A 25,772-nucleotide genomic window follows, 5' to 3' on the forward strand; every position below is an offset into this window, starting at 1 on the left:
GCCACCCCTCACCGCACCCTGGAACTCCATCCTCAGAAGCAGGACCTGAGTGGTAAATGCCTTGGGTTCAGTTTAGAGGCTAGAAACAGAATCAGGTGTCTCAAGGAAAGGGATGAGATTGGAAGGAGGAGGGAAAAGGGAGTAGAACAAAGGGAAGAAAGAGAGGAGAAGAGAAAAAGAGGATGAAGGGAGAAAGAGAAGGAGACCACAGAGGAGGAAAGAAGGGGAAGCGATGGAACTGGCTCACACCTGTCGGTTCTGCGCCCTGCGCCCCGTGCCCGCGGGCAGCCCCACTCCCAGGCCAGGGCTGCTGCGGCGCCCCAGGGTTCTTCATGACTTTCTTCTGTGTTCTGTGAGAGGTGGGGATTGTGAGGACGCACTGAGGAGCCGCACAACCTTCGGAGACGCCTCCCCCAGCCCCGCGTGATCCCGGCGCCCGTGGCCAGTGCACACTCCCCATCGGAACCAGTGCTCACAAGAAGCCACAGTGTTCTCAGAAACGCAGGTGACAGGACCCCATGGCCCCTCTCCCACCTCCCTGGCCCACTGAGGTGAAAGGGAAGGGAAGGACAGGCCCAGAGCTCTGTCCTTCCACCCTTCTGGTCCCTCTGGGAGCAGGAGTCAGGAGCAGCGTGGGGCGGGCGGGCTGCGCTCTGTGCATGCTTCCGGCGGCCGTGGCCCTCCATGGCCCTAAACACAGGGAGCAAGGAACGCAGGCATGGGAAAGCAGACCCAGGATTTAGAAGAAGCCCCACACCAGGGGAGGAGGGGGAGACCTGAGCTGTGGGAATTAAGAAGAATCACTGAGCAGAAAGCCTCAAGAGAGTATTTTAGGTGTGAAGAATGGTTGAAATGAAGAACAGGCTGGACTGGTGGCCGCTTGGGGAGACTGGAGGAGAAACTGTGAGCAGGGAGCAGAGAGGCTGTGATGAGGAAGCTTTCGCTACGGCCAGTCTGGCCTCACTTTTGCAATCCCCCCTCCTTCCTCAGCCTCCCCAGTTTTGGGATTGGAGACATACAGTACTGTGCCCATTTGCCTGAAATGCTGGAAGCATCTCTCTGCAGGAAGAAGGATGGAAACAGACCTCAGCCCAACCACAGTTCAGAACCCACCCATTGGACTGGCTTACACAGTCACCCCTCTTTCCAGAAGTAGTTCAGAGGATCACGAGGCTTTTTTTTTTTCACGAAGGGGGCTGCCCTTGACTTTTCTATTACCACCCGTATGGAGTGCATGCCGAGTGTGACGCAAGGGGCGCTCTGAGGACCAGAGACGCCACACAATGCAAGGGGGTTGCAACAGGCATCTCAAGAGAGAGACTCAGAGCCAGGAGGGAAGACAGCAGGGCAGGGCACCGCGGCTGGCAGACCAAGGGGGTCCCCTGCCCCGCCTCAGGAAGCAGTGAGAAGGCGCCAAGATGATCCCTAGGAGCGGGCAATTAGGACAAACTGAGAGTTGGCCGTCAGCGGACAGAGGCTGCAATCCCCTCAGAACAAGGGGTGGGAAGAAAATAGAATAATACAGATGAAGCCAGGTGCAGAGCCAAATGGCAGGGTGCTGGTGTGAGGCCAGCCCAGGCGGACGAGCTCTCGCGACCTGTGTGCCTCTCATCCTAGCTCTGACGGGAAACTGAAATAGGTGATTATGTTCCAAAGCAAGACGTGAGACCCTGATGAGACAGTAACCAGCCGAACACAGGGTGGGGGCACGGTTCAGCAGGAAAGCACCTACCCAGCCAGGGAACAAAGCCAAAAGCCGACAACAGTGAACCCCAAAACAAAGAAGACGAGTTTTCCCATAATTAAAGAAGAACTACACGCTTTCAGTCTGGAAGCCCATGGACTGTCCACACCAGGAGCACAGCACTGCACAATAGACCCCAGCTGCTCACCTATCGAAGAACACAAACGCTGCAGCAGAATTTTACATCTGGGAAAATTAATTAAGTAGTAAAAAAATATTCCCAAGGATACAAGGCTTGGAAGCATGTTCCAGACCAGATCTACATTAAACTTCTCTGTATTTCATAAGCAATACAAATATAGGGGAGGTTTCAAGAAGTGGGGAGAATCTGGGTGACTCAGGCCTAGAATCCCAGCTACTCAGGAGGCAGAGACCAGAAGGACCCCGTGCGGTTCAAGGCCAGCAGGGCCAAAAGTTCAAGAGACCCCATCACAACCGGTGAACAGCCGGAGGGGCAGTGCACACCTGTCACTTCAGTTACATGGAAATCGTAAAGAGGGAGATTGGGTCCAGCTCCATGGGGCAAACATGTGCCCCAAAATAAGTAAAGCAAGAAGGGCTGGGGCATGGCTTGCATGGTAGAGCACCTGCCGAGCAAGTGCAGAGCCCAGTACCACACAAGAAGAAAAGGAGAAAACAGAAGGGATCCACTTCCTTAGCTGCTTTCAAAAATTATCTGCAAGAAATCCCAGAAATCAGTTCATAAGCACAATGCGTCTCAACCAGTGCGACGTCTTCCACATTCCCCTCGTCTTTCCCACCCTCGGGTACTTTCAGGACAACGTCTGAACTACCTTAAAAGCAAGGCCAGAGGGGGGACCAAGATGGCGACGGAGCAGTAGGGAAACGCCACAGCTCTCTCCAACCAAAAAGAGAGTTCGAGTTCCAACGCTTAATCTCCCCAAGAGACCGACAACAACAAAAAGACGAACACTCAGAGAAAAACCAGAGGCGGAGAATAACAAAAAAAGAAAGAGAGGAAAAGAAGAATTTCAGAACAGAGAAAAGCGAAGACCCCTCCCCCAACCTTTACTGGCTGCGTGGCAGTGCGCCAAGCCGCCGGCCAGCCGGCCCGGCGGGGGCTGCGGGAGCCCCAAGAGACACAGCAGAGACACAGGGGGCCGCTTTCAGATCACCAGGTACTGGTTTGCAGAACAGCGGATCGCCAGGAATAGAGAAACCTACCAGCCGGGAGTCTCCACGAGGATCCCACCCCCACCCCTCACTCTCCACCAGAGCAGAGAGGCTCCATCCCGCCACCGCTCCGCACCAGCAGCGCGACAAAGGGACCTGTTGGCAGACCACCCGCCCGCCCGATCGCGATCGCAGTGACCTGGCTGGGCCGCTTGGGCCCCAGAGGTACCGCGAAGAAGCTGCCTGAGCGTGGACACTTTTGACCCGACAGCTTCGACAGAGGCAAAGACAGAAAAGAATCACACAGAGCCACCACCGCCCAACCCAGCCCGGATTGCAACAACAACTGACGACCTATACCACACAGAAACAACCAGCTCCAGGGTGAGTACCCCACAGGGGAAGTGTATCCCTCAAGGGAGACCAGAGCTGGAGGGAATCCCCAGACCCTGACCTAGACTCCCTACCCCAACACCCGGACCACAGGACCCACTAAAACTGGGAACTGTTTGAGAGCTCCACCAGCCCGTGGAGCACACTCAGCTGGCCAGGCTAGAGCAAAAGCACCCCTGGAAGGGAGCTTAAATGCCCAAGCCAGGAACAGCGCCCCTGGGTCAAGACTACTAACAGTAGAAGAAATTTGAACTATGTCCCCCAGGCTGTATAACCTAGGTGGTATACACATCAGCACAGGCCTAACGAGTGCGCTCCAGGCTGCATAACCTAGGTGGTACACACATCAGCACAGGCCTAACAAGCGCGCTCCAGGCTGGGGCCGGAACCAGGACCGGGGATCCAGCGCCTGAACAACACAACCAACTCCTCCCAATTGAAGTAAAAAGCTGAGCATACGCCTCAACAGAGGGGAGAAAACCAGGAAACAACACTCCCCGGGAAGCACGCCTGTGACAACAAAAGACCTGGAGGCCCAGGACAAGAGAAGCCCAAACCCCACCAAAACTCCACCCATATACCCTAGACTGGGAATTGGGCAACACAGGCTGCCAGCACCTGATAGTAAGCAGGAGCTCAGACTGTTAAGGCGGCTCAGCAATAGAGTGATAGTCTTGGATGTATGAGGCCCTGGATCTGATTCCTCAGCATCACAAAAGCAAAAAGGGTCAGAAGTGGTGCTGTGGCTCAAATGGTAGGGTGCCAGCCTTGGGCTGAAAAGCTGAGGGACAGCACCCAAACCTAGAGTTCAATCCCACAACCAGCCCAAAACAAACAAACAAAAACACATCAGGAGCCCATAGCAGACTCCAGCATTTGGGAGAGTGCATCCAGAGCATCTGTTCTTCACAAGAGCACCCGTAGGAGCAAACACAAGCAGTCTAGGCTGCTCAACCCTTCCAAAGGCGGGAACTGCCAGCAATCTACAGCAGAGAGCTGAGAATCCTAAGTAAGTCAGAATAGCAGCTGGAAATAGGCTCCCAACAGAACCCAGATCAGGCACAGACTCTCTCTACCAATACAGAATCAGCAACCAAGCAAAGACAGACACACCAAAACAAAATTGAAGAGCAGTCTCCTGAACCTCCATGCGAAAATCACAGAGAAAAATCACAAGGTTTACCACCACCCAGGACAGCAAGCTCACCTCAAAAGCCAGCAGCCACGCAGGGGAGAGCCCCAGTGGGAGCAAAGCAGGAATGGAAGACAAAGGCTACTTCCAAGGGTTGCTGGAGGCAATGACTCAAGAAATAAAGCGAGAAATTGATCAGAAATTGAAAGAGCACAAGGATGAACTATCCAAAGAGATACAGGGTATCAAACAAGAGATGCATGCAAAAATAGAAGCTGCACAAACCTCAGTAAGAAGTGAGATAAATGCCAAATTAGAAGTAATGGATACCTCATTGAGAGGTGAGATCAGTACTCTGAGAACCAATATTGAATCCATAAAGGGATCCATTTCCTCCATGCAAACCACAATAGAAGCCACTGTCAACAGAGTGAATGAAATGGAAGGTAGAGTGTCAGATACAGAAGACAGAATACACCAACTGGACCAAAAAGTGACAGATATGGAAAAATCACTCAAATTAAACCAAAGGGATATTCAAGAGCAAGCAGATAATGCTAAAAAATTTAACCTTCGCATAATTGGAGTGGACGAAGGTGAGGAATTCCAGAGCAAGGGAATGCAACACCTATTTAACAATATAATCAATGAAAATTTTCCCCACCTCAAAAAAAGCTTATCGAACACCCAACAAGCAAGACCCCAGGAGAAACACTTCTAGACACATTATAGTAAAAATGATAGATCTGAATAATAAGGAAACAATCCTGCATGCAGCAAAAATGAAGAAGGAGCTATACTACAACGGGAAAAAAATAAGAATTACTGCAGATCTCTCCACACAAACAATGAATGCAAGAAAAGCCTGGGAAAGCACCATACGAGCCCTGAGAGCCAATAACTGCCAACCCAGACTGATCTACCCGGCAAAGCTAGCATTCACATTCGATGGAGAACTGAAAACTTTTAATAGCAAAGAAAAACTAAATGAATACATAAACATTAAGCCAGCATTACAAAGAATTCTAAGAGGGGGGACACAACCTGAAGAAAGCAACCAGGAACTGGGGCCTGCCCCAAACAGGCGTTACTCAAAGTCTAACTGAGCAAGCACAGGAGGAAAGGAAAGAAGAAAAACTTAGGAAAACGGAATGGCAGGGACAACAATGCATCTCTCTATACTTTCTCTTAATATAAATGGGCTGAATTCGCCAATTAAAAGAAAACGAACTGAGGACTGGATCAGAAAACAAGACCCATCCATCTGTTGCCTTCAGGAGACCCACCTCTCAGCCAAACATACAAACAAACTCAGAGTGAAGGGGTGGAAAAGGATCTACCAATCAAACGCCCCCAGTAAGAAAGCAGGTGTAGCTATCCTGATATCTGACAAAATAAACTTTTCATTAAAATCAGTACAGAAAGACAAGGACGGACACTACATATTAATAAAGGGAACAATCCAAGAGGAGGATATAACCATCATCAACTTATATGCCCCAAATATTGGTGCACCCAGATATGTCAAACAAATGCTCTCAAACTTACAGAATAAAATAGATCCCAATACGATAATACTAGGAGACTTTAACACACCACTCTCACCAAAGGACAGGTCTACCAACCAGAGGATTGGCAAAGAAGCTACCGAATTAAGAGAGGCCATACTTCAAGCGGAATTAACTGACATCTACCGAGTATTTCACCCTAAAACAACACAGTACACATTCTTCTCAGCAGCTCACGGAACTTTCTCCAAAATAGACCATATCATAGTTCATGCAAGGAACTTAAGCAAATACAAAGGGATCGACATAATCCCCTGTATCCTATCTGACCACAGTGGAATCAAGCTAGCTCTCAATAACAAAGCATACCGCAGAAATTTCTCTAATATATGGAAATTGAACAGCACACTCCTTAACAATGCCTGGATAACAGAAGAGATCAGAGAAGAAATAAAGCATTTCCTACAACTCAATGAAAATGAAAACACCTCACAAAGAAACTTGTGGGACACAGCAAAAGCAGTCCTGAGGGGCAAATTTATTGCCCTCAGTGCCCACATCAAGAGAATGGAGACAGACCAAGTAAATAATCTCATGTTGCAATTAAAACAGCTAGAAAAACAAGAAAAAATGGGACCTAAAGCTACTAGACGAAGCCAGATAACCAAATTAAAAGCAGAGATTAACCAATTAGAAAATCAGAAAACCATAACCAAAATAAACCAAACAAAAAGCTGGTTCTTTGAAAAAATAAACAAAATTGATGGCCCATTGGCTAGATTAATTAAAAAAAGAAGAGAGGAAACCCATATTAATAGGATTAGGGATGCCACGGGAAACATCACAACACGTACCCAAGATATCCAAACAATTCTAACAGACTACTTTCAAAAGCTATACTCTCTAAAGGAAGAAAATCGGGCAGAAATGGATGCATTTTTAGAGAAATACAAGTTGCCCAAACTGAGCAAAGAAGAAGTTAACCAATTAAATAAGCCAATATCCTATAATGAGATACAGGAAGCTATCAAAAGTCTTCCAACAAAAAAAAGCCCAGGACCAGATGGATTCACAGCAGAATTCTATAAGACCTTTAAACAAGAACTAATACCCATACTCCTCAAGCTCTTCAGAGAAACAGAGAAGGAGGGAGCTATCCCAAACTCATTCTATGAAGCCAATATCACACTCATCCCCAAACCAGGCAAAGACCCAACCAAAAAGGAGAATTACAGGCCAATCTCCTTGATGAACACAGATGCAAAGATCCTTAACAAGATTCTAGCTAACAGAATCCAGAAACACATAAAAAAAATAATTCACTATGACCAGGTAGGCTTCATCCCAGAGACACAGGGATGGTTTAACATACGTAAATCAATAAATGTAATCCAACATATCAACAGAGCCAAGGTCAAGAATCACATGATTATCGCCACAGATGCAGAAAAGGCCTTTGACAAAATTCAACATTCATTCATGCTAAAAGCTCTGGAGAAAATAGGAATGGAAGGAACATTTCTAAAAACAATAAAAGCCATTTATGACAGACCAATAGCCAATATTATACTTAATGGGGAAAAGCTACAACCAATTCTCCTAAAATCAGGATAAAGGCAAGGATGCCCACTATCTCCACTCCTCTTCAATATAGTCCTAGAACCCTTAGCCAGGGCAATAAGGCAAGAAAAAGACATTAAAGGGATCCGCATAGGGAAAGAAGAAGTTAAGCTATCCCTTTTTGCAGACGACATGATACTATACCTCCACGATCCCAAAAACTCCATCCCTAAACTCTTAGAAATCATAAATCACTTCGGCAAAGTACCAGGATACAAAATAAACCCACAAAAATCAGTTGCCTTCCTGTACACTGATAATGTACAGGAAGAGAGGGAAATAAAGGGAGCAACCCCATTCACAATAACCTCCCGAAAAATAAAATATTTAGGAATTAACCTAACCAAAGATGTAAAAGAACTATTTAATGAGAACTATAAAAAGTTAAAGAAAGAAATTGCAGAAGACACTAGGAAATGGAAAGACCTCCCATGCTCTTGGATAGGCCGACTTAATATAGTAAAGATGGTAATACTTCCAAAACTAATATACAAATTCAACACAATTCCTATTAAAATCCCAATGACGTACATCACTGAAATACAGAAAACAGTCCAAAAATTCATATGGAACAACAAAAGACCTAGAATAGCCAAAACAATTCTAGGGGATAAAGACAATATGGGAGAGCTATCCATGCCGAACTTCAAACTCTACTACAGAGCTATAATAACAAAGACAGCATGGTACTGGCACAAAAACAGACCCGAAGACCAATGGAACAGAATAGAAGATCCAGAAATAAATCCACAGGCCTACAGCCAGCTGATATTCGACAAAGGAGCCAAAGACATACAATGGAAGAAACAAAGCCTCTTCAACCGCTGGTGCTGGGAAAACTGGGCAGCCACATGCAGAAAACTAAAAGTGGACCCCAGCCTATCACCATGCACCAACATCAACTCAAAATGGATTATAGACCTTAACATTAAACCTGAATCTCTGAAACTACTGCAGGACAGAGTAGGAGAGACACTTGAACTAATAGGCACAGGAAGGAACTTCCTGAACAGAGTCCCAGGGTCACAACAAATTGGAGAGAGACTGGACAAATGGGACTACCTTAAAATAAAAAGCTTCTGCACAGATAAAGCTATTGCAACCAAGCTAGAAAGACAACCAACTAATTGGGAAAAAATATTTACCAGCAATATATCAGACAAGGGGTTAACATCCTGTATATACAGGGAACTCAAGAAACTAATCCCTCCCAAACCTAACAAACCAATTACTAAATGGGCAAGGGAACTAAAGAGGGACTTCTCAAATGAAGAAATAAAAATGGCAAAGAAACACATGAGGAAATGTTCATCATCCCTGGTGGTGAAGGAAATGCAAATAAAGACAACCCTGAGATACCACCTTACCCCAGTCAGAATGTCCCACATCCACAAATCAGCCAACGACAAATGCTGGAGGGGATGTGGAGAACGAGGAACGCTATTACACTGCTGGTGGGAATGTACACTCATACAACCACTTTGGAAAGCAGTCTGGAGGGTCCTTAGAAAGCTAAAGATTGACCTCCCTTATGACCCAGTCATACTACTTCTAGGCATTTACCCTGAACAACAGGAACCAATATACAAGGACACGTGCACCTCCATGTTTATTGCAGCACTGTTCGCAATAGCTAGGATATGGAAACAACCTAGATGCCCCACCACAGATGAATGGATCCAAAAATTGTGGTATCTATACACAATGGAATATTATGCAGCCATTAGAAATGACAAAATAATGGCATTTGCAGGGAAATGGATGGAGCTAGAAGGAATCATGTTGAGCGTGGTAAGCCAAGAGCAAAGAGACAAACAGTACATGGTCTCTCTGATAAGTGGATGATAAATCCAAAATGTTAGGTGATATGACAAAACTAACAGGACTTAAGAAACAAAGAACTCCCACTCATCAGGTTGAACCACTACCAAATATCCCCATGCTGCTGATCACATATATGGTATATAACATGTGAGCACCGTTATATATTACAGACTGTGATAGACAATTTGTTCCAGGAAAGTTAGAATGAACTTGTGACTTTAAATGAGCATCATTATTCCACAATACTGTGAATTTCCGGAAATTATGTAATCACTTAATCACAATCAAAAAAAAAAAAAAAAAGAACCTTGGGGAAGGGAAGGAGGGAGGGGATGGTAGGGGGAAAACAATGGAGGGGGTAACAATGTTCAAGAGGAAGTGTACTCATTACCTCACTCATGTAACTGTAACCCTCTGTATAGTATCTTTACAATAAAAAAATTAAAAAAAAAAAAGAAACTCAAGGACAGTGCCCAGGTCCTGAGTTCAAGCCTCAGGACTGGCAAAAAAAAAAAAAAAAGCAAGGCCATGGGAAAGCACGGGGTATTTACACAATAACTCGGAACTGTAATTCCACAGGACACCAGCAGTGTCTGGGGGCCCCAGGGGGCTGAAGTCTCCCACCCAAGTGAGTTTGGCCTTCTGTCTAGGTGCCACAGCTCCCCCTGCAGGCAAGAGGGCTGTCAAACACCCTGCCCTTGGGATTTTCTGACTTGCCCACACCCTTGTCAAGGGTCCTTTTTACAAAACACTCCCTGAGTGACCAGCTGCAAGTGAGCCTCAGCCTCCTGCCAGGATCCCTGCTGACCGCTCTCTTCTACCGTAAAGTAATGGACTTGGAAACTGCAAACAAAAGGTTCTTTTTTAAAAAAGCAAATGCTACTGGAAAGGAAGGAGCATTATTAAATGTGGGTTTAAAAGATGATTGTCAGGCTGGGCACTGGTACTCACACCTGTCATCCTAGCTACTCAGGAGGCTGAGATCTGAGGATTCGAAGTTCAAAGCCAGCCTGGGCAAGAAAGTCCATGAGACTGTTATCTCCAATAAACCACCAGAAAACTGGAAGTGGTGCTGTGACTTAAAGTGGTACAGTGCTAGGCTTGAGTGAAAAGCTCAGAGACAGCCTCCAAGCCCAGAGTTCAAGACCCACACCTGACTCAGCCCCCCCTCGCTCCCAACTCCCTCCCCCACCAAATAAAAATGTGATTGTCAGGGATAGTAAGACATGATCATGGACTTTTTTTTTTTTTCTCATTCTAGGGCTTCAATCCTGGGCTTGGGCGCTGTTCCTGGGCTGCTTTTGCTCAAGGCTAGCACTCTACCATCTGAGCCACAGTGCCACTTTTGGCTTTTTTGGTGATTAACTGGAGGTAAGAGTCTCATGGATTTTCCTGCCTTAGTTGTCTTTGAATCATGATCCTTGGATCTCAGCCTCCTGAGTAGCTAGGATTACAGGCGTGAGCCAGGCAATAATGGACATATTCTAAGACAAAAATTGTAAAGTTCAGCTAAGGCAGAGGTGTAGAAGGAATGTGGTAGCTTAAAACAGATCTATCAGAATACTGAAAGGCCTAAGAGGTGGAATTAATCAATGCCTTGTGCTCATAAACTGCTTTGTTATGTGGCACTGCTTGGTACAACTACTTAAATAAAATAGAAAGGCTACAGATCAAGTCCAAAAACTGGAGAAGGAACAGTAGACAAGGAAAGACATACACGAAATAGAGGAAGTCTGGGAACGGGACCTTTGGGCCTAAGCGTGCTGGTGATTAAAAATTTAAGCTGAATGGATCAATTCCTAGAAAAAAAAAGTCGGATCAGATTGATTCCTCAAACACAGCAGTTGGCTTCAGACACAGAGAAGTTGACCAGATTGACTCGTACAGAGGACCTGGAGGCCGAGGGCCGGCCTGGGAAGGAAGGGCGGGAATCTGGGAAGGAAGGGCCATACTTGCTCCTATGCAGGTGCTCCCCGGGGATGAAGGTACAGCTGGCTCCAGGGAGAGGATGGTGGTCCCAGCTGTGCCCAGACCTGGTGACAGGTTGTGGGTGCGGGTGGGGGGACAGGGTGCTGAGGTGATGATGAGGAGGTGATGAGGAGGTGATGAGGTGGTGATGAGGTGATGAGGTGATGATGGGTACTGAGGGGATGATGAGGTGATGATGATGGGTGCTGAGGTGGTGATGGGTGCTGAGGTGATGGGTGCTGAGGTGATGGGTGCTGAGGTGATGATGGGTGCTGAGGTGGTGATGGGTGCTGAGGTGGTGATGGGTGCTGAGGTGATGATGGGTGCTGAGGTGATGGGTGCTGAGGTGATGGGTGCTGAGGTGGTGATGGGTGCTGAGGTGATGATGATGGGTGCTGAGGTGATGGGGTGCTGAGGTGATGATGGGGTGCTGAGGTGATGGGTGCTGAGGTGCTGGGTGCTGAGGTGGTGATGGGTGCTGAGGTGATGATAGGTGCTGAGGTGATGGGTGCTGAGGTGGTGATGGGTGCTGAGGTGATGATGGGTGCTGAGGTGATGATGGGTGCTGAGGTGATGGGTGCTGAGGTGATGGGTGCTGAGGTGATGATGGGTGCTGAGGTGATGATGGGTGCTGAGGTGGTGATGGGTGCTGAGGTGATGATAGGTGCTGAGGTGATGGGTGCTGAGGTGGTGATGGGTGCTGAGGTGGTGATGGGGTGCTGAGGTGATGGGTGCTGAGGTGATGATGGGTGCTGAGGTGATGATGGGTGCTGAGGTGATGATGGGTGCTGAGGTGATGATGGGTGCTGAGATGATGGGTGCTGAGGTGGTGATGGGTGCTGAGGTGGTGATGGGTGCTGAGGTGATGATGGGTGCTGAGGTGCTGGGTGCTGAGGTGCTGGGGCTCAGGTTGGACCCCAGGCGCAGGGTGCAGGCCGCTGGTCAGGGCAGCAGGCTGGGCTTGGTGGACGCCGCAGGGCTACAGAGCGTGGTTTGGGCGGAAGCGCTGGGCCGGCCTTGGTGGACGGCGGCGCGCAGCGGGGTCTGGAGGCGTGGACGGAAGCGCTGGGCCGGCCTTGGTGGACGGCGGTGCGCAGCAGGGTCTGGAGGCGTGGACGGGCCTCAGGGTGGCCGTGGCGGGAGCAGTGAGGGCTGGTGCGCTGCCTGGGGGCGCCGTGGCGGTTTGCTTTGGGGGACGGGCGCGCCGTGGGGAGGGCGGCGGTGGGGGGGACGGGGTGAGGACGGGCGCGCCGTGGGGAGGGCGGCGGTGGGGGGGACGGGGTGAGGACGGGCGCGCCGTGGGGAGGGCGGCGGTGGGGGGGACGGGGTGAGGACGGGCGCGCCGTGGGGAGGGCGGCGGTGGGGGGGACGGGGTGAGGACGGGCGCGCCGTGGGGAGGGCGGGCGGTGGGGGGACGGGGTGAGGACGGGCGCGCCGTGGGGAGGGCGGGCGGTGGGGGGGGACGGGGTGAGGACGGGCGCGCCGTGGGGAGGGCGGCGGTGGGGGGGACGGGGTGAGGACGGGCGCGCCGTGGGGAGGGCGGGCGGTGGGGGGACGGGGTGAGGACGGGCGCGCCGTGGGGAGGGCGGGCGGTGGGGGGGACGGGGTGAGGACGGGCGCGCCGTGGGGAGGGCGGCGGTGGGGGGGACGGGGTGAGGACGGGCGCGCCGTGGGGAGGGCGGGCGGTGGGGGGGGCGCGCGCGTCGGATGGCGGACGCACCTGTTACCCCAGCCCGGCCCGCGCCCATCCCCCGCGGCCGGCCCGGGCGCAGCCGGTGGCGCCTTTGGGGCCTGGCGTGCGGCAGGGGGGGGGGGGCGTCGTGGCCGGGTCCGCGGGCGGGCGGGGGTCGGGGTGCGGGACGGGCGGGGGGCGCGGGGGAGGGCGGCGCGCCCCGCCTCGGCGTCCGCCCCCCCGCTGGTGACGTCACCCCCTCCCCGCGCGCAGCCAACCAGCGGCCGGCGGGCGGGGGTCGGGCGGGGCGCGGGTGCGGGCGCGGCCGTCACGCGGCGCCGCCGTCACAGCGCCCAGGGCGGCGGGCGAGCGGCGGGGCTCGGGCTCGGGGACCGCACCGCGGCCGGGCGCAGGACGCCGGAGAGGTAAGGCCCGCGCCGCGCCGCGCCCGCACCCGCGCCGGGTCGGAGCCCGGCCGCCGCCCGCCACCTGGGTCCCCGCGGAGAACAATGGGCGGTTCGGGCGCCCGCCCTGCACCGCGGCGCCGCGGGGCCTCGGCAGGGGCGCGGCCTGGGCGCGGGGCGCGGCCGGGGGCTGCGGCGGGCCCGGTCCTCCCGGGGCCCGGCCGCCCGGGCGGGGCCGCCCGCGGATGCGGCGTCTGCGTGGCCGGGGAACAGGTGCGGCGGCGGCGGCGGGGCGCTGCGGGCGGGGCGGCCTCGGCCTCGGCCTCGGACCCGCTTCGGGGCCGCCGGGCCGCGCGGACCCCCGCCCCCGCCTCGGAACGCCGCTGCGCCCGGCCGCCCGCCGGGGAGGGAGGGGGACCGCGGGGGCCGCGGGGGGCGGGGAGGGCGGAGATGCCGAGTCACGGGCCGCCGGCGCGGCCCCGAGCGCGCCGCCCCCCGCGGTCCCCCTCCCCTGCGGTCCCCCCGCGGTCCCCCTCCCCCGCGGTCCCCCTCCCCCGCGGTCCCCCTCCCCCGCCGCCCCCTGCGGTCCCCTCCCCCGCGGTCCCCCTCCCCCGCGGTCCCCCTCCCCCGAGGTCCCCCTCCCCCGCGGTCCCCCTCCCCCGAGGTCCCCCTCCCCCGCGGTCCCCCTCCCCCGCCGCCCCCTGCGGTCCCCCTCCCCCGCGGTCCCCCTCCCCCGCGGTCCCCCTCCCCCGAGGTCCCCCTCCCCCGCGGTCCCCCTCCCCCGAGGTCCCCCTCCCCCGCGGTCCCCCTCCCCCGCCGCCCCCTGCGGTCCCCTCCCCCGCGGTCCCCCTCCCCCGCGGTCCCCCTCCTCCGCCGCCCCTCCTCCCCCGCCGTCCCCTCTCCCCCGCGGTCCCCCCTCCCCCGCGGTCCCCTCCTCCCCCGCGGTCCCCTCCTCCCCCGCGGTCCCCCTCCTCCGCGGTCCCCCCTCCCCCGCGGTCCCCCTCCTCCGCGGTCCCCCCTCCTCCGCGGTCCCCCTCCCCCGCCCCCCTCCGCGATCCCCCTCCCCCGCCCCTCCTCCCCCGCGGTCCCCCCTCCCCCGCGGTCCCCCCTCCCCCGCCGCCCCCCGCCCCCCCCCGTGCCCGCAGTGCTGGGTGCGCGGGGTCACGCGGCGGCGGGGGAGGGGGCCCAGCCGTCCCGCGCAGCCGCCCTGGCCGCCGCGGTGGGAGGGGGCCGGGGGCGCGGGCGGGGGCCCGGCTCCTCCACCTGCGGCGGCCATTTTGCAGGTGTGGCCGTCCCCCCCCAGTCTGCGGGTTTGGGGGTGATCTGGCGGCGGGGTGCGGGGCCGCCGGGACCGCTTTGTTCGCACACCTTGAGGACCCTCTGGGGTCCCGGGTTCGGGGCCCCGCAGGGAGTCCCGGCTTCTCCCTCCCCCAGCGTGTGAAGGGCAGCGAGTCCTCCAGCGATGCGGGCCCAGGACCGCTGGCGGGGCGCGGGGGTGCCGGGGCCCACGGGGGCCCCGCCCGGCCCGGAGCCCCCACCCCGGCCCCCTGCGGTCATTTTCTGCTGTCACTGTGGATGCGGACCGCTGTCCTCTGGGAATTCCGCAGGCTCCCCCAGGAGACGGAGGGAGGAGGAGATGGGGGGCGGAGGAGGTGGGAGGAGGGGGTCCCCCAGAGGCCCTCCGGTTGGGGCCTGGCCAGCCGGGGTGGGGACGGTCCCCAGAGTCCGGTGCCCCTGGCGAGGGTGGGCAGAGGGGCTGCGGGTGTCAGGAGCCACACCCTGCTGAGCCTGAGCCCTGCTGGGAGCTGGGAGGGGTCTGGGCGGTGGGGATGGAGGGCCGCTGCGGGTGGGCTCATACAGACCCTGGCACAGACCCCGATGTTTCCCAGTGCGCCGGTGAGCATGCTCAGGCCTGGGGGACAGGGCTCCCCTCCCCCAGCGGGTGGCCAGAGGCAGCTGGGGGTGTCCCTCCCGCTGCCCTGAGCACAGACCAGCGCCATTTCTGAGACCTGAGGGGGCAGCGCGGGTGGTGGCTCTGCCTGCCGACCCCTCACTGTCAGGATCCTAGGTCTGCGTCTGGGGCTGTGGCACCAGCTGGGGGGCAGGGGTCCCCTAGCCCCACCCAGGTCACCAGCCTGCTGCTGCCTGCTGCGCGCAGCTGGGGCCCGCCCATGGCCTGCCCGGCCCCCCCCCAGTGTCTCTGTGAGGAAGGAGGAGCCCCCTGCCGGGCCTGCCACCCTGCAATGGGACTCTGCAGGGGTCCCGCCAGGCCAGCTCCGGACCCCAGGGGCTCACCCTCCCACCCGCCCAGCCCTTCTGCTGGCTCCGGAGCTCCCAGGTCCTGCAAGGGCAGGCTGAGCTCTCCAGACGGCCTTGGGGCTCTCTCTGCCTGTGACCTCTGCTCAGGTTCAGGCTGCAGGGGCAAGTCTGGACTCCTGCCTGGGCCTCCATCTGCCCCCTGCCTGGCCTGCTGCAGTCTCTGTAATCACGCCAGTGCCAGTGCCTGTAGCCACGGGCAGCCCTGGGACAGGTGGGAGGGGGGACCAGATGACACGCACAAAGCAGCCGAGAACCACGGCCCAGGGCCCATGGCCCATGGCCTCCGAAGCTGCTCCCCATGGGCCCAGCCCCGTCCTGGCCTGAGCTGGTGGAGAGGTCCACCTGAGGGAGATGGTCAGGAACCCCAGTGCCCCTCCGAGAAAGCCTGGGCACCAGCCAGCAGAAGAAGGAGGCCTGTGGGAACAGCCAACGCTTGTCCCTACCCCAAGGCCTAAACCTTGAAGGTCACATGAGGCCCAGAGGAGCCAGGGGTCCTGCCCAGCCAGCCTTGGGTGCAGCCAGCCCAGCGTCCCCAGCCCAAGGTGCAGCTGTTCCCCCGGGATCCACTGGTGCTTGCACGCACCAGGTCCTACCCTGCTCCTGGGAGTGGTGGGTGTGGCCAGAAGGTTCTAAAGGAGCACTGTCATTGGAGTCAGAAAGCTGAGCTAGACCCCAGTCCTGTCCTGTGAGTCACATGGCTTCACAGAAGCCGCAGAGTCTGTGTCTGAAAAGTGGGGTACCAGCATTGGTGTCTGGAGCAGAGGGGGCACAGAATAATCTAGTGTTTGTACCCTGAAACCGGAGGAGGGGGTGGGACCCGTGTACTGGGGGCTCCCAGCGGGCCTCAGGGCTGGGCCTGGCAGCTGCAGGTGGAAAGGGGGGGGTCTAAAATCACGTCACATGACAAGACCTGCACTCAGGCAGGTACTCAGCGGGGCTCTGAGAACAGCGTCTCCAGCCCGCTCCCCACCCCCAGCCGCAACAGGGCACTCAGCGCAGCATTCTCTCTTCAGACTCGTGCCACATCTGGCCTGCTACAGCCCCGCTCTCATTGTCCACCCCACCAGCCTGCCGCCCCGACTCCCTCAGCTCCGCCCTGGCTGGCTGCTGCGGACTTTGGATGGGCAAAGCCTGCAGTGGGCCTTGGTGTGCTCTCACTGTGCCGCTGGCAGTGTGAGGCTCTCAGGATGCACGCAGCGAGGACAGACACCGCCCATGCGCCCAGCACCCAGTGTGTGTGGGGGGGGGGCGTACCGGTCCCATGCATGGCCTTTGGTGCAGCTTCTAGCTGGCCGCGTGGGCAGCGCTCAACCAGATCCTGCCACAGCGTTTTCAAGGTGATTCACCGATTAACCCATTTCTCCAAGGCAAGCTATTAAAAAAAAAGAAAGAAAGAAAATTTCTGGTATCAGTTGTCCCGGCTGCTGGAGAGGCTGCGGCTGGGAGCAGTTGCGCGTACCGTGTGAGGTCTGCCTGGCGGCGTAGACTCTGGGCCATCTACCTTGGGGCATTCCCGGTTAGGCATCGTGGGGTGCCCGTGGTCCGTGTTAAAGTCACACGGAATGGCTGTCGCGTATCTTTCCGTGTAAATTTGCGTGTTTGCATCTCCTGGCCCCGCTTTCCTCTGTGGCTTCTGCATGCGGACTTTGGTCAGTCCCCATGCATCCTTGTTGGATGACGCGCCACAGACACTGTTTCTGGGTGGGGAGCTCCTGGACTTTCTCTTTTTGTGCTGGTTCTGGGCTTGAACTCAGCACCTGGGCACTGTCCCTTCACTTTTCACTCAAGGCTAGTGCTCTGCAGCTCAAGCCATAGCTCTGCCTCTGCCCTTTTGGTGGTTTATTGGAGGTAAGAGTCTCATGGACTTTCCTGCCCAGGCTGGCTTTGAACCAGGATTCTCAGGTCTCAGCCTCCTGAGTAGCTGGGATGGCAGGCGTGAGCCACCGATGCCTGGCTGGCTTTTCCTTGGTTTTGATTCTAGACCTTCTATGTCACATGCCCTTCTTCACTGACAGCTGGAAGGTGGCTTCCTTTCAAGTGATTTTGTTCATGTTTAGGTCTTCTGTCCGCATGGGATGTGCTTTGCACACAGCAGGATCTAATTCTGTATGTTGCCTAGTCCACTGAGCTCTACCAATTGTACACATGAAGCTACGTAGTAGCCACAGTGGCTCTGGTGTTACACCTGGTCCTCAGCGTGGCACAGTTGGGGGGGCAGATCTCCAGGGGAGTCCCACTTGGAAGCCAGGCCATCACTGGAGTGTGCTCGAGTGTTTTCTTCCAGACTTTTGCACACCTGCTCTTATGCTTTATTACACATTTTTAGAAGCAACGTCTTGTGATGTCACTTGAAATGACGTTGATCATTTGTGTTTATTTGGGTGCAAGGGAACATTTCTAAGATACTGAGAATTTTATTTCTCCCACAAAAGGTCACAGTTCTTCATTTATTTAGATTTTCTGTACAAGTTTTTGAAAAATATTTATCATAAAAGTTACATGTTTCTCTTTTTTGTGTGTGCAATGCTGGGCATCGAACTCTGGGCTTCCCAGCCTCCTGCTGCCCTTCTGATGCCCTTTTGTTTTTGAGATGGGGTCTTTGTTCCAGCTGGTCTCCTGCACAACCATCCTTTGCTTCTCTCTCCTGAGTAGCTGGGAGTACAGACATACACCACTGTGCCCAGCTTATGTGCATGAATGATTGCTCTTTGTTAGTGGTATATAGATTTGTGACATATAATTAATTGATTTTCAACAGCTAAATCTTCCTACTAACTCCAATAATTTGAAGAGGAATCTTGAATTCTGTGTAGATGAGCAAAAAGTCTGCAAATCCTTCCCAGTCAATTTTATGCTGTTTGTTACTTTTCTTGTCTTATTAGTGTGACCAGGACCTGCTGACCCCTGCTTCCTGAAAACAGGAGCCTCCTGCTCACTGTTAGGTGTAATGTTTGGATGACTTTCTGGTACACAGCTGGAGCGGTGGCTGACACTTGCAATACCAGCACCAGGAGGCTGAGGCAGGAGCACTTGGAGGTTTTCAGCCAGCTTTGGCTACATAGTCAGTTTAACGTCAGATGGAGCTGGAGAGATCTTGTTTCCACAGTAGTTCTATTATAATACTGCTCAGTGCTTTATTGTTAAGAAATGTGTTTTCTACCCATGGAGGACCTCAGCCTTGGTCTGTTTAACCTGGGGTGTGGTGACGTTGGGAAGCAGAGCTCTGGAGGTAAACTCCAGGAGGTGATACTCCTGGAGAGAGAATTCTTTGGGACTTTGTGTCTAAGTTCCTCAGTGAAATTGGCCTGTAATGTTGCCAGTTATGTTTGCCTCGAGGAATGAGCCAGGAGTGTGTTATTTCTTTCGTTTTCCCGATGTCTGAAAGCATTTCTATATGATGGTGGCGATGATGATGATGCTTGTATGGGACTTGAACCCAGGGCCTACCACTTGCTAGGGCTAGGAAAGCACTCTGCCATTTCAGCCAGTCCTTTCTGATTTTGTTTGCTTTTGAGGTAGGGTCTCACTAACTTTCCCAAGCTGGATCCAAACTCAAGATCTTCCTGGATAGCCTCCTGAGTGGCAGGGATCACAGGTATGCGCCACCATCTCTGGCATACATTTCAGTTAATTTTACTATCTGTAAGTAAGTATCTGTAAGGACGTTGCCGTGTAACAAGGTGGCTGATGAATGCCGCGCATCCTGATCTGTGTCACTCCCTTCAGCCCTCTCGCCCATCCCCCCCACCCTCCCCAGCCTTAATCCTGTAGAATATTCACTGAATAGCGGAGCTCATCTGTGAAGGGTTTTGGGAGGGCTTTACATGTACAACCCGCAGCTATCTGCACACACACACGCGTTAAGGTCTGCTGCCTATTTTATACGTAAAACTTTATTTTTTTGTGTTCTCAGATAGAATTGTTATTTTTGAAATGCCATCTCCGTATGCTGGTGGGCTTTTGGGCTCCAGTGTCTGCTCAGCCCCGTCAGTGCCAACACTGCAGGGGTGGGCACGGTGCTCAGCTGTGGGCACATTTTTATGAATTAGTTTTCTGTGACGTTATAGAAAAATATTCATGTGTCTGCCGGTGAATTTTTACCCTGCTCCATGGTGTGCTGGTCATTTCTAGCTGGATGCTGGACCTGGTTTTTGTGTGGCAGGGTTTCCTCCTGGAGAGTGTGTTGGGCACTGTTCTGTAGGCAGCCAGCTATGGGAGGGCCTGCGGGTCAGCAGGGCCTGTCCTTGCTTCTAGAGTGGGTCTGGAGCAGGTGTAGACATGACTTCCCGGAGTCTGCACTGAAGATCCTCAGCGGGAGGGAGGCCAGGGCTTTTGTCCCTCATTCGTGTGGGCTTGGCTGCTGCTCAGCCCTCCACACCTGGGTGTTTTGTGTCTGCGTCATGTGAGCACCCACTCTGGAGTCGTCCTGAGAAGCTCCTTCCTTTCCAGAACTCGGCTCAGCTCCCAGCTGCCCAGCCCCCAGCCCCTAGCCCCGTCCCTTCAGCCTGGTCCTCCCTCCCAGGACCCCAGGTCTGTGGGTTGGGCTTGTGCTGGGGCCCTGGGGCCCTGGGGCCTGGCCTGCCTGTGGTGCAGGGTCTGCAGCTGGGCACTGTCACGTTTCCTGGCACTGGCTGCTGTCCCGTTCACGGGTGGCGCCTGTGGCGTGTCCTGGCCCAAGGAGAGGGAAGCGCCAGGTGCTTTGCCGGCAGCGTTTCCACGACCACTTACTACATCTTCTGTCTTACCACCATGGTTTCTTCTTTGGTGTACTAGTTAGTTAAAAGCATATTTTAAAATGCCTAAACAATAGTTATGTTTGATTGATTTTTTTATTTTTAAACTCAGGGCCTGGGTGCTGTCCCTGAGTCTTTTTGCTCAAGGCAAATGCTCTACCACTTGAGCCACAGCACCACCTCCAGTTTTCTGGTGGTTCATTGGAGATAAGAGTCTCACGGACTTTCCTGCCCAGGCTGGCTTTGAACCACAATCCTCAGGTCTCAAGCTGCCTGAGTAGCTAGGATGACAGGTGTGAGCCATCAGCACCCAGCTCCTTTTGTTGATTTTAAACTTATTTCTAAATCCCACGATCTGCCAGTTGTGGACTTCGGAAAATCCTGGGTCTTGTACCACTCCAAGGGTTGGAAGACTCCCTCCTGGCTGGAATTGAGGACAGAGCCCAGTTGCTACACTGTATCTCTGTATTAAGAGGTCCTGGTTAGTTGTATGTGGCTCGTGCGTGCATATTCTTGTTAGTTATGGCTGCTTGATCTATCAGCGAGCCTTGTGCTGGAATCCCTGCCATGATGAATTAACAAAATCCTCACCTAACCTGAAAATAGGCTTCAGCTTTGTCTCTGGAGCATGTTACCTAATTTCTTCTGACACATTTCCCAGTTCATTAATGCGTTCTCAGCTCCCCCTGATCTGCAGAGCAACGTGTCTGCTGTGTTTCATATTTTAAACAGTTGCCTTTTTAATGCAGGTAGTTGTACAGAGGCATTTCCGCTCAGCATGTAGTTTATGAATACAAGGTCTCTTGATGGATGTCACCCCTTCCATCATTTTCCCTGTCTCTCCCAGCCTTATCTGTTCGAGCTGGTTATCTGGGTCCCTGGCTCCGTTTTTCACATAGGTATGTTGAATGCGATGTTGTGTTCATTCACCTTCCTCTCTCCCCTTGTCTGCCATATCTCCCTTCACCTCCCCTCCCCCAACAAAGCAGAATCCCCTGAAAAGGAAATAGTAATACACGCACACACACACACACACATGCATGCATACAGGCATGTGCACACATGCACACGCATGCAGGCACGCGCACACATGCAGGCAGGCAGGCACGCGCACACACGCACGCACACACACACACACACACACACACACACACGCAGGCACGCACGCACGCAGGCATGCATATTTGATCCACTTGTCTGGGCCTCTGGGCTGCTTCCAGATGCCCTTGGCTGTAGTAAACAGTGCAGAAATAATTGCACTTTTATTTCCAGAAGTCCTCTGTGGTTCATTTTCACAGTTTACTCCTTCGTTTCCTATTACCGCCTCTATCCGTAGGCTGCCTAAACGTGCAGTTCTACCTACCATCCGAATCCGGCCAATCCAGCATCTGAAGTCCCGGAAGCCGCCATCCACGCCCCCCCTTCCCAGAGGCTGCCATCTACGCCCCCCTCCTTCCCGGAGGCCGCCATCCACGCCCCCCTCTTTCCCAGAGGCCGCCATCTACGCCCCCCTCCTTCCCGGAGACCGCCATCCACGCCCCCCCTTCCCAGAGGCCGCCATCCACGCCCCCCTTCCCAGAGGCCGCCATCCACGCCCCCCTCCTTCCCAGAGGCCGCCATCCACGCCCCCCTCCTTCTCAGAGGCCGCCATCCACGCCCCCCTCCTTCTCAGAGGCCGCCATCCACGCCCTCCCTCCTCCTCAGAGGCCGCCATCCACGCCCCCCTCCTTCCTAGAGGCCGCCATCCACACCCCCTCTCCTTCCCAGAGGCCGCCATCCACACCCCCTCTCCTTCCCAGAGGCCGCCATCCACACCCCCTCTCCTTCCCAGAGGCCACCATCCACGCCCCCCCTTCCCAGAGGCCGCCATCCACGCCCCCCTCCTTCCCGGAGACCGCCATCCATGCCCCCCCTTCCCGGAGGCTGCCATCCACGCCCCCCCTTCCCGGAGGCCGCCATCCACGCCCCCCCTCTTTCCCGGAGGCCGCCATCCACGCCCCTCCCCCCTCTGTCTCTGTGGCTCTTGCAGGAGATGAACTACGTCTCCGAGTGTTTGGTGGCATTAGATCGTGAGCTCAGGTGTGATCTTCCTCTGGGGAGCGGGGCCGGCCCGGCACTCTGCAGGGAGGGGCAGGTCTGCTCTGGGCCTCACTGGTCTGCAGCTTTGGGTGCTGGTGCCCGACCCCTCCCCTGGGCTTGGGTCACGGGGGTTTTGAGCGTGAAGCGGAACTGGCATGAGGACATCGGTGGCCTCCTGTCTCTGAGCTGGCTCTGAAGGGCCTTCCTCTGGGCGTGAGGCGCCCCCTCCGCTCCGTCCCCAGAGAGCCAGGCCCAGGCCCCTGGACGCCAGTGCCCGCACTGCTCCGTGCAGACGCGCCTCTGCCCTGGCCGCACGCCCTTCCTCAAACTCTTTGGTTTTACTTAGGAATCTTGTTTCCTTCCCAGGACATCTCTTACTTTGTCTGATGTTTGCTCATTTGCCCTGGATCCCAGGTGTTTTGTAGTGGATGGCGTTGTGTCATTGTAGTCGCAGAGGTGACAGTCACCCTTAGTATTTTTTAACGAGAAAACAGTACACACACGAGGGTTTGTCAGCCAAAATGTTTTTCTTCTCTTCCTGCCTTTTTCCTTCCATTCTTCTTTTCTTTCATGTTGGATCTAGATAAGTAGCCCAGGCCAGCCTCAAACTCCTCATTTTCCTATCTAGCCTCTGACAGCTGAGTGCTGGGATTACAGATGTGTGCCACCATGCCTGGTTGAGTCATTTATCTATGTATGCATGTATGCATACATGCATGTACGTATGTATGCATGTATGCATGCATGTGTGTATCTACTTAACTTGAACTGTCTAGTAATATTTTTATGTTAAAATAATTTCCTTTAGGATTAACATGCACACTACATCGCGGAATTAAACAAGTTACAAAATTTATTTAGAAAGACAGCAGTTTATTTCAATCCGCAATTTATTTCAATTCTCACAACTAGGTTTAAGAATTTAGCCCTGTTACTGACGCTGTGCTGTTCTGCTTTGCATTACACCCAGATTGAGTGGCCTGACCCACGAACCCAGACACCCACTCCACTGGCTCCTCTGTGTATGCGTGCACAAGAGACCAACTCCACCCATCTCACACGCGTGCACAAGAGACCAACTCCACCCACCTCACACGCGTGCACAGAGACCTACTCCACCCACCTCACACACATGCACAGACCCACTCCACCCATCTCACACGCGTGCACAGACCCACTCCACCCACCTCACACGCGTGCACAGACCCACTCCACCCACCTCACACGCGTGCACAGACCCACTCCACCCAGCTAACACGCGTGCACAGACCCACTCCACCCACCTCACACGCGTGCACACAGACCCACTCCACACACCTCACACGCGTGCACAGACCCACTCCACCTATCTCACACGCGTGCACAGACCCACTCCACCCACCTCACACGCATGCACAGGCCCACTCCACACACCTCACACGCGTGCACAGACCCACTCCACCTCACACGTGTGCACAGACCCACTCCACCCACCTCACACGCATGCACACAGACCCACTCCACCCAGCTCACACGCATGCACAGACCCACTCCACCCACCTCACACACGTGCACAGACCCACTCTACCCACCTCACACGCGTGCACAGACCCACTCCACCCACCTCACACGCGTGCACAGACCCACTCCACCCACCTCACACGCGTGCACAGACCCACTCCACCCACCTCACACGCGTGCACAGGCCCACTCCACCCACCTCACACGCGTGCACAGACTCACTCCACCCACCTCACACGCGTGCAGACACCCATTCCACCCACCTCACACGCGTGCACAGACCCACTCCACACACCTCACACGTGTGCACAGACCCACTCCACCCACCTCACACGCGTGCACAGACCCACTCCACCCACCTCACACGCGTGCACAGACCCACTCCACCCACCTCACACGCATGCACAGACCCACTCCACACACCTCACACGCGTGCACAGACCCACTCCACCCACCTCACACGCGTGCACACAGACCCACTCCACCCACCTCACACGCGTGCACAGACCCACTCCACCCACCTCACACGCGTGCACACAGACCCACTCCACCCACCTCACACGCGTGCACAGACCCACTCCACACACCTCACACGTGTGCACAGACCCACTCCACCCACCTCACACGCGTGCACACAGACCCACTCCACCCACCTCACACGCGTGCACAGACCCACTCCACACACCTCACACGCGTGCACAGACCCACTCCACACACCTCACACGTGTGCACAGACTCACTCCACCCACCTCACACGTGTGCACAGACCCACTCCACCCACCTCACACGCGTGCACAGACCCACTCCACCCACCTCACACGCGTGCACAGACCCACTCCACCTCACACGTGTGCACACAGACCCACTCCACCCACCTCACACGCGTGCACACAGACCCACTCCACCCACCTCACACGCGTGCACACAGACTCACTCCACCCGCCTCACACGCGTGCACAGACCCACTCCACCCACCTCACACGCGTGCACAGACCCACTCCACCCAGCTCACACGCATGCACAGACCCACTCCACCCAGCTCACACACGTGCACAGACCCACTCCACCCACCTCACACGCGTGCACAGACCCACTCCACACACCTCACACGCGTGCACAGACCCACTCCACCCACCTCACACGCGTGCACAGACCCACTCCACCCACCTCACACGCGTGCACAGACCCACTCCACCCACCTCACACGCGTGCACAGACCCACTCCACACACCTCACACGTGTGCACACAGACCCACTCCACCCACCTCACACACGTGCACAGACCCACTCCACCTATCTCATACGCGTGCACAGACCCACTCCACCCACCTCACACGCGTGCACAGACTCACTCCACCCATCTTACACGCGTGCACAGACCCACTCCACCCACCTCACACGCGTGCACAGACCCACTCCACACACCTCACACGCGTGCACAGACCCACTCCACACACCTCACACGCGTGCACAGACCCACTCCACCCACCTCACACGCGTGCACAGAACCACTCCACACACCTCACACGCGTGCACAGACCCACTCCACCCACCTCACACGCGTGCACAGACCCACTCCACCCATCTCACACGCGTGCACAGAGACCCACTCCACCCACCTCACACGCGTGCACAGACCCACTCCACCTATCTCACACGCGTGCACAGACACCCACTCCACCCACCTCACACGCGTGCACAGACTCACTCCACCCATCTTACATGCGTGCACAGTCTCACTC

At 55.2% G+C, this 25,772-nt stretch overlaps 1 protein-coding gene across 11 annotated transcripts in view; it reads left to right on the plus strand.

Annotated features, from left to right (window-relative positions):
• Nucleotides 1-13,337: 13,337 nt before the first annotated feature.
• The window catches only part of Kif1a (kinesin family member 1A), an 89,403-nt gene continuing 76,968 nt past the window's right edge, over nt 13,338-25,772 (plus strand). For all 11 annotated transcript variants that reach the window (XM_070002754.1, XM_070002852.1, XM_070002937.1 and 8 more), the window contains exon 1: nt 13,338-13,420. The gene's annotated coding sequence lies outside the window, so the exon portion shown is untranslated. The remainder of the gene's footprint in view (nt 13,421-25,772) is intronic.

Source organism: Dipodomys merriami, unplaced genomic scaffold, assembly GCF_024711535.1.
Source record: "Dipodomys merriami isolate MVZ:Mamm:240054 unplaced genomic scaffold, mDipMer1.0.p SCAF_1, whole genome shotgun sequence".
Classification (NCBI taxonomy): domain Eukaryota; kingdom Metazoa; phylum Chordata; class Mammalia; order Rodentia; family Heteromyidae; genus Dipodomys; species Dipodomys merriami.